We start from the raw sequence: 13,810 nt of genomic DNA on the forward strand, positions 1-13,810 counted from the left end.
CTGTAAATGGTAAGAGCTACAGTGTCTCTAAAGCAAAGTCTAAAAATGCAGAACACTTTATTTTTTGGTAAGTGTCAGCAAATTTGTGTTTGAGCCACAATCTATCTACAGGAAGAAACTTGATCCAATTGGATCACTCTGATCCAATGTTTTTGAGGTGAAAGCAGATATTGTCCAAATCAAAGCAATCTTTGAGCCTAAGTAGTACTTAGAGCCAACTGCAGTCCTTTAGCAGCTAAAAACTATATGGTCTGACTCTCCCTCTTGTCTTCCTATTTCTGTCTCGTGTTTTTCTGTTCCTTGCATGTTGTACTATAGCTATACCTTGCAAGGGAGAGTGGGAAAAGTTTTCTTATAGGAATGGGGCCATGTTTACTAGTCCAGGGTTACCTACTCCCACCTCGTGGAGAAATACTCATGAGCCCTCTGATGTAGACTGTGTGCTAATTGACAATGAGGTTGTAAAAAAAAGAAAAAATATGTATAGATAGATATATTGTTGAGAACTGTAAGGGGTCTGTGATTTTACCCTACTTCTAGAGGCAATAAATAAATCTAGATACTGGCAGAAGATACAAGACTTGTGGTTTAGAGACAAAGGACTTTATTACACTACAGCAGGCTGGATGAGCTTCATGTTTGCATCAGCCTGAGGGGGGTGATGTGGAGCTGCCCAGGTGACTACCAGGCACACAGTGGGTTTGAGTAATAGCTAAGTTTAGTAAAGTTCTGTTTTTTTAAAAGGAGTTTCTAACAAACCTTTCAGACCTTTGTCGTGGAGGGTATATCATCTTTATTATTCTGAACAGTGAACAAATATACCTCTATCCTGGATGGAGACACTCTCTATTTTCTCAGGCTGTTTGCTAAAAACAAAAAAACAAAAAACAAAAAAACTCCTTGAAAAAAGAGTCTAGAATAAAAAGCTGTCACAACAAATACAGAAATGTGAGAGACCAATGGACAATTATCTCCCAACAATGACAAAAATCCTAATGGCTAACATTATATGAAATATCCTATCTCCTAGTTTCATTAGTCAGTCTTTGTTCCCAAGGACAGAATGAGAAAAGGGTCAAAAGAGGCCCAGAATTAATGCTTTTTGGACTCTCTTCACAGAAATCATGTATGTGGAATATGGGGAGAAAGTAGTCTTCAGCAAAAGAGGAAATGTTTTAGGAAGCTTGAAATGTTTAGCCTGAAGAAGTAAATATTTTTAGTAGTGAGTGTACTGGTGGTTATTTTTTAATTGTTTGGATGAATTTAGAGTGGGGAGTCACCTTATTCTATCTTACTGTGGGATAAATTTTTGTTTAGTACTGGGCAGTAGATCAAAAGTTATTGAGTACTGAATGCATAGCTGACCATAGTTGTTGTGGTTTATGTATGTATCTCATTTAAGGTTCATCATGACCCCATAATTGAGGCATTATCTTATTCCTTATTTACTTGTACAGTCTCTTGGAAGAAAAAAAGTCCCCTCCAAAAAATTAATATTCCCAAGACTTAGAGCATGAGTCCACAGAGGATGGCAAACTCTGAAAATTTGAAGGTTTTAAAACTGTGGTCATGAGCCAATGTCCTTAATGAATAAGCCAAGGAAGGAGGAGAGATGAATTCCTTGAGTCTTTATCTGACATTAGTATCTCATTCTTTATCATTTAGGAGGACCCATAATTACCCATAAAATGATACCAGACATTTTTCATTGTAAAATATTTCCTAAGCTAATCCAAACACATGCCTTTGAATGCTTTAAAAGTATAAAAAAGTGAAGATAAAAATTTCAATAACAAAATGATTACACCTATTAACATAAAATAAAATTAGCTGCCCAGATGTTCTATCAAGGGAACTGGATCCTCAGACACTAAAAAGCAGTAGTATATCACGACAACATATTTGATAGAATCAAAAAATACTTAGAAATACCAAAATCTCATATTATAAAGGAGAAGGTATTTTGAATATTGCTATATATCTTAAAAAATAAAAACAACAAAAGTAACCAAAAATGAATATTGAATTTTGTATCCAACAAACAACTGTTTAAGTAAAGCAATGTACTTAGAGATCTATAAGAAACAGCCAATAATTCCAGGGGAACCTGTATGCAGATATTGAAACACACTGCACTATGGTTCCCTCCTCTCCTTCATGTTCCATCTACATTTCCTACTGCTTTGTAAACCCCTCAGCTTTATCCTCTGATATGTCATCACAATAAAACTGAGACTTCCTAATTGATTCCAGCCTCCCAATGCCATTTACAACGGAAAATGCCGATGGGGAAAATTTCTATCAAACTGGATGTCACTGAATGAAGTTCTCTTCTGTCACAGGTTGAAATCCCTCCAGATTCTGAATGTTTTTATTGCTTTCCATGTTTTCAAATATTGCTTTTTATATTTTGTCCAGAGTGTATATTTTATCTGTCAGAAGGGTTAATCTGAGACAATATAGATTTCCATTATGTGAGCAGGAATTCTCTTGCATATATTATTTTACATCAGTTTTCCTTGTAATCGTAGCAAATATACAATTTGTACTCATTTTTTCACTTAATTATCAATAAGCTATTTTACCCACTATTGTAATGTAGCTATTTCTCTAATATTTAATGATTAGCTTATCTTTAGTTTCTTTTTTTTTTTTAAGATTTTATTTATTTATTTGACAGAGAGAGATCACAAGTAGGCAGAGAGGCAGGCAGAGAGAGAGGGGGAAGCAGGCTCCCTGTCGAGCAGCGAGCTTGATGCGGGACTCGATCCCAGGACCCTGGGATCATGACCTCAGCTGAAGGCAGCAGCTTAACCCATTGAGCCACCCAGCCGCCCCTGTCTTTAGTTTTTGTTTTGGTTCTCTTCGCAGTATAAACAAAATATTAAAAATTGCACACTATTTCCACACTTATTTTTCATTCCTTATCATTTTCCCCTTTTCTGCCAATGTACTTTCCATAACTTCTCCAAAAAATAGTTTAATTCACATTAACCCAAGTACATGGTTTGTGCTGTTTCTCTTGTTTGGAAACCCCTCTCACCGTTGCAATACTCATGCCAGACTACCTCTTCATGCAGATTTATTTTCAACACTCTATATTTTTAATTAGCTTCCTCTATCAATAAACTTAATTGTTTTACTCATTATAATTTATCTATCATCTCATGCATCTGTTTTTTTTTGTTAGTAAACATTTTTAAATTATTTTATTTATTTTAATAAACATATAATGTATTTTTATCCCCAGGGGTACAGGTCTGTGAATCGTCAGGTTTACACATTTCACAGCACTCATCATAGCACATACCCTCCCCAGTGTCCATATCCCCACCACCCTCTCCCGACCTCCCCCCCCAGAAACCCTCAGTCTGTTTTTTGAGATTGAGTCTTTTATGGTTTGTCTCCCTCCCAATCCCATCTTCTTTCATTTTTTTCTTTTCCTACCTTTCCCCAACCTCCCCACATTGCATCTCCACTTCCTCATATCAAAGAGATCATATGATAGTTGTCTTTCTCCATCTGACTTATTTCACTAAGCATCATACCCTCTAGTTCCATCCACGTCGTCGCAAATGGCAAGATTTCATGTCTTTTGATGGCTGCATAGTATTCCATTGTGTATATATACCACATCTTCTTTATCCATTCATCTGTTGATGGACATCTAGGCGCTTTCCACAGTTTGGCTATTGTGGACATTGCTGCTATAAACATTCGGGTGCACGTGCCCCTTCGGAGCACCACGTTTGTATCTTTAGGATATATACCCAGGAGTGCAATTGCTGGGTCATAGGGTAGCTCTATTTTCAGTTTTTTGAGGAACCTCCACACTGTTTTCCAGAGTGGTTGCACCAGCTTGCATTCCCACCAACAGTGTAGGAGGGTTCCCCTCTCTCCGCATCCTCGCCAGCATCTGTCATTTCTTGACTTGTTAATTTTAGCCATTCTGACTGGTGTGAGGTGGTATCTCATTGTGGTTTTGATTTGTATTTCCCTGATGCCGAGTGATGTGGAGCATTTTTTCATGTGTCTGTTGGCCATCTGGATGTCTTCTTTGCAGAAATGTCTGTTCATGTCCTCTGTCCATTTCTTTTTTTTTTTTTTTAATATTTTATTTATTTATTTTGACAGAGATCACAAGCAGGCAGAGAGGCAGGCAGAGAGAGAGGAGGAAGCAGGCTCCCCGCTGAGTGGAGAGCCCGATGCGGGGCTCGATCCCAGGACCCTGGGATCATGACCTGAGCCGAAGGCAGAGGCTTAACCCACTGAGCCACCCGGGCGCCCCTCCTCTGTCCATTTCTTGATTGGATTATTTGTTCTTTGGGTGTTGAGTTTGCTAAGCTCTTTATAGATTTTGGATACTAGCCCTTTATCTGACATGTTGTTTGCAAATATCTTCTGTCAGTTGTCTTTTGGTTTTGTTAACTGTTTCCTTAGCTGTGCAAAAGCTTTTGATCTTGATGAAATCCCAATAGTTCATTTTTGCCCTTGCTTCTGTTGCCTTTGGCGATGTTCCTAGGAAGAAGTTGCTGCGGTTGAGGTCAAAGAGGTTGCTGCCCGCATTCTCCTCAAGGATTTTGATAGATTCCTTTCTCACATTGAGGTCCTTCATCCATTTTGAGTCTATTTTCGTATGTGGTGTAAGAAAATAGTCCAATTTCATTTTTCTGCATGTGGTTGTCCAATTTTCCCAGCACCATTTGTTGAAGTGACTGTCTTTTTTCCATTGGACATTCCTTCCTGCTTTGTTGAAGATTAGTTGACCATAGAGTTGAGGGTCTATTTCTGGGCTCTGTATTCTGTTCCATTGATCTATATGTCTGTTTTTGTGCCAGTACCATACTGTCTTGATGATGACAGCTTTGTAATAGAGCTTGAAGTCCAGAATTGTGATGACACCGGCTTTGGCTTTCTTTTTCCATATTCCTTTGGCTATTCGAGGTCTTTTCTGGTTCCATATAAATTTTAGGATTATTTGTTCTATTTCTTTAAAAAAAAATGGATGGGATTTTGATAGGGATTGCATTAAATGCATAGATTGCATTAGGTAGAATAGACATTTTCACAATATTTGTTCTTCCAATCCATGAGCATGGAACATTTATCCATTTCTTGTGTCTTTCTCCATTTCTTTCATGAGTACTTTATAGTTTTCTGAGTATAGATTCTTTGCCTCTTTGGTTAGGTTTATTCCTAGATATCTTATGGTTTGGGGTGCGATTGTAAATGGGACTGACTCCTCAATTTCTCTTTCTTCTGTCTTCTTGTTAGTGTAAAGAAATGCAACTGATTTCTGTGCATTGACTTTATATCCTGACACTTTACTGAATTCCTGTACAAGTTCCAGCAGTTTTGGAGGGGAGCCTTTTGGGTTTTCCACATATAGTATCATATCATCTGCAAAGAGTGATAGTTTGACTTCTTCTTTGCCAATTTGGGTGCCTTTAATTTCTTTTTGTTGTCTGATTGCTGAGGCTAGGACTTCTAGTACTATGTTGAACAGCAGTGGTGATAACGGACCTCCTTGCCGTGTTCCTGACCTTAGCGGAAAAGCTTTCAGTTTTCCTCCATTGAGAATGATATTTGCAGTGGGTTTTTCATAGATGGCTTTGATAATATTGAGGTATGTGCCCTCTATCCCTACACTTTGAAGAGTTTTAATCAGGAAGGGATGCTGCACTTTGTCAAATGCTTTTTTGGCATCTATTGAGAGTATCATATGGTTCTTACTCTTTCTTTTATTAATGTATTGTATCACATGGATGGATTTGTGGATGTTGAACCAACCTTGCAGCCCTGGAATAAATCCCACTTGGTCGTGGTGAATAATCCTTTTAATGTACCGTTAGATCCTATTGGCCAGTATTTTGGTGAGAATTTTCGCATCTGTGTTCATCAAGGATATTGGTCTGTAATTCTCTTTTGTGATGGGATCCTTGTCTGGTTTTGGGATCAAGGTGATGCTGGCCTCATAAAATAAGTTTGGAGGTTTTCCTTCCATTTCTATTTTTTGGAACAGTTTCAGGAGAATAGGAATTAATTCTTCTTTAAATGTTTGGTAGAATTCCCCTGGGAAGCCATCTGGCCCTGGACTTTTGTTTGTTTGGAGATTTTTGATGACTGTTTCAATCTCCTTACTGGTTATGGGTCTGTCCAGGTTTTCTATTTCTTCCTGGTTCAGTTGTGGTAGTTTATATGTCTCTAGAAATGTATCCATTTCTTCCAGATTGTCGAATTTGTTGGTGTAGAGTTACTCATAGCATGTTCTTATAATTGTTTGTATTTCTTTGGTGTTGGTTGTGATCTCTCCTCTTTCATTCATGATTTTATTTATTTGCGTCCTTTCTCTTTTCTTTTTGATAAGTCTGGCCAGGAGTTTGTCAATCTTATTAATTCTTTCAAAGAAGCAGCTCCTAGTTTTGTTGATTTGTTCTATTGTTTTTTTAGTTTCTATTTCATTAATTTCTGCTCTGATCTTTATGAATTCTCTTCTCCTGCTGGGTTTAGGCTGTCTTTGTTGTTCTTTCTCCAACTCCTTTAGGTGTAGGGTTAGGCTGTGTATTTGAGACCTTTCTTGTTTCTTGAGAAAGGCTTGTACCGCTATATATTTTCCTCTCAGGACTGCCTTTGTTGTGTCCCACAGATTTTGAACCATTGTGTTTTCATTATCATTTGTTTCCATGAATGTTTTCAATTCTTCTTTAATTTCCTGGTTGACCCATTCATTTTTTAGAAGGATGCTGTTTAGTCTCCATGTATTTACGTTCTTTCCAAATTTCCTCTTGTGATTGAGTCCTAGCTTCAGAGCATTGTGGTCTGAAACTATGCAGGGAATGATCCCAATATTTTGATACCAGTTGAGACCTGATATATGGCCCAGGATGTGGTCTATTCTGGAGAATGTTCCATGTGCACTAGAGAAGAATGTATATTCTGTTGCTTTGGGATGGAATGTTCTGAATATATCTGTGATGTCCATCTGGTCCAGTGTGTCATTTAAGGCCTTTATTTCCCTGTTGATCTTTTGCTTGGATGATCTGTCCATTTCAGTGAGGGGAGTGTTAAAGTCCCCTGCTATTATTGTATTACTGTCGATGTATTTCTTTGATTTTGTTATTAATTGGTTTCTATAGTTGGCTGCTCCCATGTTAGGGGCATAGATATTTAAGATTGTTAGGTCTTCTTGTTGGACAGACCCTTTGAGTATGATATAGTGTCCTTTCTCATCTCTTTTTCTAGTCTTTGGCTTAAAATCTAATTGATCTAAGGATTGCCACCCCAGCTTTCTTCTGATGTCCATTAGCATGGTACATTGTTTTCCACCCCCTCACTTTAAATCTGGAGGTGTCTTCGGGTCTAAAATGAGTTTCTTGTAGGCAGCATATTGATGGTTTTTTTTTTTTAATCCATTCTGATACCCTGTGTCTGTTGATTGGGGCATTTAGCCCATTAACATTCAGGTAACTACTGAGAGATATGAATTTAGTGCCATTGTAGTGCCTATAAGGTGACTGGTACTGTATATTGTCTCTGTTTCTTTCTGATCTACTACTTTAAGGGTCTCTCTTTGCTTAGAGGACCCCTTTCAATATTTCCTGTAGAGCTGGTTTGGTGTTTGCAAATTCTTTCAGCTTTTGTTTGTCCTGGAAGCTCTTTATCTCTCCTTCTATTTTCAATGAATAGCCTAGCCAGATATAGTATTCTTGGCTGCATGTTTTTCTCATTTAGTGCTCTGAATATATCATGCCAGTTCTTTCTGGCCTGCTGGGTCTCTGTGGATAGGTCAATCTAATGTTTTTAGAATGCCAATCTAATGTTTTTACCCTTGTATGTTACAGACTTCTTTTCCCAGGCTGCTCTCAGGATTTTCTCTTTGTCGCTAAGACTTATAAATTTTACTATCAGGTGACGAGGTGTGGACCTATTTTTATTGATTTTGAGGGGCGTTCTTAGCATCTCCTGGATTTTGATGTTTGTTCCCTTTGCCATATTAGGGAAATTCTCTCCAATAATTGTCTCCAATATACCTTCTGCTCCCCTCTCACTTTCTTCTTCTTCTGGAATCCCAATTATTCTAATGTTGTGTCGTCTTATGATGTCGCTTATCTCTCGAATTCTCTCCTTGTGGTCCACTATTTGTTGCCTCTCTTTTGCTCAGCTTCTTTATTCTCTGTCATTTGGTCTTCTATGTCACTAATTCTTTCTTCTGCCTCATTTATCCTAGCAGTAAGGGCTTCCATTTTTGATTGCACCTCATTAATAGTTTTTTTGATTTCAACTTGGTTAGATTTTAGTCCTTTTATTTCTCCAGAAAGGGCTTTTCTCTCTCTGAAGAGGGTTTCTCTAATATCTTCTATGCCTTTTTCAAGCCTGGCTAGAACCTTGAGATTCGTCATTCTGAACTCTAGATCTGTCATATTACCAATGTCTGTCTTGATTAGGTCCCCAGCCTTCGGTACTGCCTCTTGTTCTTTTTTTTGTGGTGAGTTTTTCTGCCTTGTCATTTTGTCCAGATAAGATTTGCTTTCTCCTCCTCCGGAATTCTGCTGTTCTTGGTGAGTGAAGTTGGTCTTGGCTGGGTTTCTTGTTGATCTTCTGGGGGAGGGGCCTGTTGTAGTGATTCTCAAGTGCCTTTGCCGCAGGCGGAATTGCACTGCCCTTACCAGGGTCCGGGCTAAGTAATCCGCTTGGGTTTGCTTTCGGGAGCTTTTGTTCCCTGAGAGCTTTCCGTAGAGTTCTGGGGGACGGGAATGAAGATGGCGGCCTCCCAATCTCTGGCCCAGAGGAGCCAAGAGCTCGGGGTCCCGCTCCTCAGTGCGCCTCAGATAAAGGCGCCCAACTGCTCCTGTCTCCCTGGCCTCTGGTTGCACTTGGAGGAAAGCGCTCAATTGCTCACCCTTGGAGAAAAGTGCCCAGTCGCTTCCGTCTCCGTGGCCTCTGGCTGCGCTCCGAGCTCACTCATCCTGCGACCGGTTCAAGGTAACCCTGAACTGAGAGCTCACTCCTCAGCTCTGTCTCTGTAGCTGGCTTCCCTGCTCTAATACCTGCAAACTCTGTGACACTCAGACACCCCCGGTCCTTTTGTGACCCCACGGGACCTGGGGTTACACTGACCCCATGTGGACTTCCCCCGGTTTAGCCTCTGGAGCAATGTCCCTCCATGGAGCAGACTTTTAAAAGTCCTGATTTTGTGCTCCGTTGCTCTGCCACTTGCCGGGAGCCGGCCCCTCCCCCCGCGGTCTATCTTCCCGTCGCTTTGGATTCACTTCTCCGCAGGTCCTACCTTTCAGAAAGTGATCGATTTTCTGTTTCTAGAATTGTTGCTCTTCTTCTCTTTGATTTCCCGTTGGATTTGTAGGTGTTCGCAATGGTTAGATAAGCTATCTAGCTGATCTCCTGCTACCTGATGTTGTCTCAGCCTGCTACTTCTCCACCACCTTGACTCTTCTCCGCATCTGTGTTTTTTTTTTTTTTTTAAGTGATTATTTGGTTTCTACTATTACCAAGACTGTTTTAGATATCAGGAGGAGTCAAAGAGTAATCAAGCAACAATACTATTGTTAAGGATATGAGATCAGTATCTGCATGTTGGAGACTATAGGTAAAAGACGATCATGACAAAGTGGTTTAAACAAAAATGAAATGCATTATATCACATAACTTAGAGTCTATAAGTAGGATCAGTTATAAATATTTAGATAGTTCTATTTTGGGAATTACTCATAATCTAAAAAATTTCAGTGAGTTCTTTCTGAGAATTTTTCTTAAATTTTCAGTTAAAAAATATTTCTCATTTGTACAGTAGTTGAAGAGTTACCCAAAAAATCCATTTGTGATGTAGATAAAGCTTGCTATTTTCTTCATCTTCATTTCCTATCCTGTCTTATTTTTTTAAAAAAATTCTTAAAATTTCATTTATGAAAACAGTTTACTTTGTCCAACTGTTTTAAGATCCCTAGTAAACTTAATGATTCAAGAGTATTATTTGCAGAAAAAGTATACCATAGAGTCAAATGTATCTCATGAAACATATCTTGAAATCACTTCTTAAGAACAGCACTAATTCCTGAAGAATGGGGAATTATTTTATTCAATCATTATTATTTAAGCCTCTCCTATAGGCAGACATTGTTCTGTTCACTGGACTTCTAAACAAGGGCACAATATACATGTTATATACAGCAGAGACTATCACAAACAATATTGCAAAAAGGATGACAAAATACTTTGAAATTTTTATAATGTTGTAGATACGTAAATAGTATGGGGTACCAATCAATTTAAAAGTCAGAAAAACATATCTAACCCAATTCTAGAATTAACCAATTGTCTCTTGTTAGGTATTTATACATCTATGAACCTATGCCTATTTAATTAAAAAAGAGACCCAAATTGTGCCCTTGAGTACTTTACATAGTTTTATTATGTGAGATAATATATTATGTGGTACTCTTTAGAACAATACCGTATAAAATGAAGTAATTTATTTTAATTTTCTTTTTTTTTTTTTGTTAACTAGGATTTATTTTCATAATGCCTGTGGAACTTTGAGCAACTTTTGCCTACATATTACCTCATATTTTCTCTTATTTTAAGCAAAAACCATTTCTTATTCTTAATACATAGACTCAGACCTCACATCACTCTCTATAGTCATACAAAACTTTAAAACTAAAGCAACCACAAAGAGCAAAAGTAAAAAGAAACTAAATTTATAGTGTTCTATCCATTGAAGACATTTATTTCAATTGTATTTATGCTCAACTTGATGAAGAAAACCTTGCTATTGAAAAATAGGTCAACAGAGTCTAGCTTGTTTTCAACCACGAGTTGAGGAAGGAACAAAGGTTTCTGACGAGAGAGAGAGAATAAACTCATCATATTCAGCTGCCAGAATCTATTGAGAGAACTGCCCACCTTAATTGGATTCTTCAGAATATGGACATTCCACACATACTACTTTAAATATCACATGATTATGAGTCAATGTGAAAAATAATGAAAACTTATTTCACATCTATTAATAAAATTGCACCAAGAAATCTTCACTGGTGTCAGGCAAGACAGAGTAGGATCCTGTCATGTTTGTTGATCTTTCTTTATGACTTAAGTATGTTTTATGCATTATTGATACCTTTTAAAAAAAGATTTATTCATTTATTTGAGTAGAGAGAGAGAGAGAGAGAAAGAACACGAGCAGGAGGGACAGAGGTGGGGGGGAGACAGAATCTCAGACTTCCAAGCTGAGCAAGGAGCTTAATGTGAGGCTTGATCTCATGTCCCTGAAGATCATGACCTGAGCCAAAACCCAGAGTCAGAGGCTTAAATGACTGCCACCCAGGTGCCCCCATACTTTTTTTTTTTTTTGATAGATAGATCATTTCCTATTTCCCATAAGGTGTAATTATAGAACTTCCTCGAGTCTTTCTTGAGCATACATTTTTCACTTTCAATATTGAGTTTTCTTTCTGCCATGTACGGGAAGAAGACACCCTTTTACCAGAGCCAGTGTAAGTGTGCCTGACAGCTGTGATTCATGAAGATATAAGGAATTAATACCAAAAACATCCTCAGAGCATCTTGTGTTGTTTTTTATTGATAGCAGGCAAAAATGCCAAATTTGTTTATTTTTGTTCATGGTTTTGTACTCTAGGTTACTTCTTTCTGTAATGTGATTGTGTGATGTAATGTGAATTAAGAAAGCAATAATCTCACAACACAGCCAATCACTTAAAAATAATGATGAACTCATTTCAAAAATTTTTCCAGTACAGCTTTTTTAAAAAAAATTAAAAGCCACATAAAATGACATTATGAATAAATTTTTCAAAACTAGAAAATTTATCAGCAAATTTTGGGAGATTTTTTAAATAAACAAATGATTATAAACTACTGGTGACACTTTAAATCTGAATAACATTTTTGTAAAACCATATGATAATGTTACAAGGTATACAAATATTTATACCTACTGACTCAACTATATCTTACCTAAGAATTTAACATAAGAAAATAATTAAACCTAAGGCAAAAATTACTTGTAGATATTCATTTTGAATTTAATGTAAGAACCACAACTTGGAAAATTCTAATGTTAATGAATGAAATACACTACACTGTGGATATTAAGAAACAAAATCATAAACGTTGTGTTGAAACATTTTTTTTAATGTTTTAGGAAAAAATGTAAGAGTCAGAGAATTAAAAACAAAAACTTTATGATTACAACTCTGAAGTAAGTGTATGTATATGTAGGCACACTGAAGATGATGTTTTGAATTAAAGTTTTTATCTAAAACTTAGAATTCTTTTTTTTGATAGTATTAGTTGTAGAAGGGTTAGCAACATCAACATGTGAGTAGTAGAAGTTTTTAATAAAAGTAGAACTTTTATTAAGGTTTTTCTCTCTTGGATGTTTTCAACATAAGGAAACATTTATAGTGGGGAAATTCAGATGGGAATATTTAATAACATAAGGTACTTTTCATGTCATTTGCATAGAGTATTGAAAAAATATCCATTGCCCAATATTCATGCAGGTACTTCTGGCCTCTTTATACATTCTTTCTAACACCTGCATCAAGGCCACAGTAGCCCACTGTGAAAGGTCCCAAAGTCTGATCCAAGGATATTTTTTATTGCTTACAAAGATACTGGTCCCTTCTTTTCTGGGAATTACACTTTGAACCTTTAATATTACATATACATATGTGTGATGTGAGTAAGTATGTGTTTGTAGGTTTAAATGCCTCCCCTATCCCTACACACAATTATGTGGGGTATTAGCTTATCAGATATTGTATATCAGAATGACATAAAATTTTTCTCAAAGATCAAGTCTCCTCTGGCTACTCATTGTATTTAACACAAATTTATTACCCGCAAAAAAGTCTTGGACAAGTCACCTCATACTTTCTCTAGCATGTTAGAATTATTATTATTATTATTTTAAGATTTTATTTATTTGACAGACAAAGATCACAAGTAGGTGGAGAGGCAGGCAGAGAGAGTGGAGGAAGGAGGCTCCCCACTGAGCAGAGAGCCCCATGCAGGGGTCTATGCGGGGCTCGATCCCAGGACCCTGGGATCATGACCTGAGCTGAAGGCAGAGGTTTTAACCCACTGAGCCACCCAGGCACTCCAGCATGTTAGAATTATTTTTGCACATCCAATCTAATCTGGGCATCTGTTTATTGTGCAAAATTTCTGGCATTTAAAAATTGTGCTTGCCATGTGATTAGCTAAGGACAGAGTTCAAATATGAATAAATAATAGTTTCTGAATTACAAAGAATGATTTTACTATCTCCCAAAACTTATTTTTCTAGATGGTATAATATGGTTTGTCTATTTCCTTCTCTCATCTTTTTTTCCTGTATTTTTTATAATGAAAACGACTTTCCAAAATTCAATAATCTTTTGATGGTGAAATGCTGTCAGAAGAGAATATTATGGACTATTTTATTATTTAGAACTCTCAGAAACAACTTAATTGATACATGTGAAAGATAGTACTTTTAAAATCCTAGCTGTGATATTTACTATCTTAATGACCTTCCTGAAGCCATTAGGTTTCTCTGAATCTCCATTTCCTTATAGATCATAATACCTGAGTTAGTACTTCACTATCTTGAGGTAAGACTCAAAAATGGCATGTTTTAAGTGTTTGAATGTGTAATTCAAATTTTTCTATTAATGCTATCAATGAAAAAATAACTTCTCTAAGGAATTTCCAATATTAAAATAATTATGTATAAAACTCTGCAAAACGGTAAATTGAGTGAATTTTGATAACAAGTATCTTATAT

Source organism: Martes martes (genome assembly GCF_963455335.1).
Source record: "Martes martes genome assembly, chromosome: 12".
Lineage (NCBI taxonomy): Eukaryota > Metazoa > Chordata > Mammalia > Carnivora > Mustelidae > Martes > Martes martes.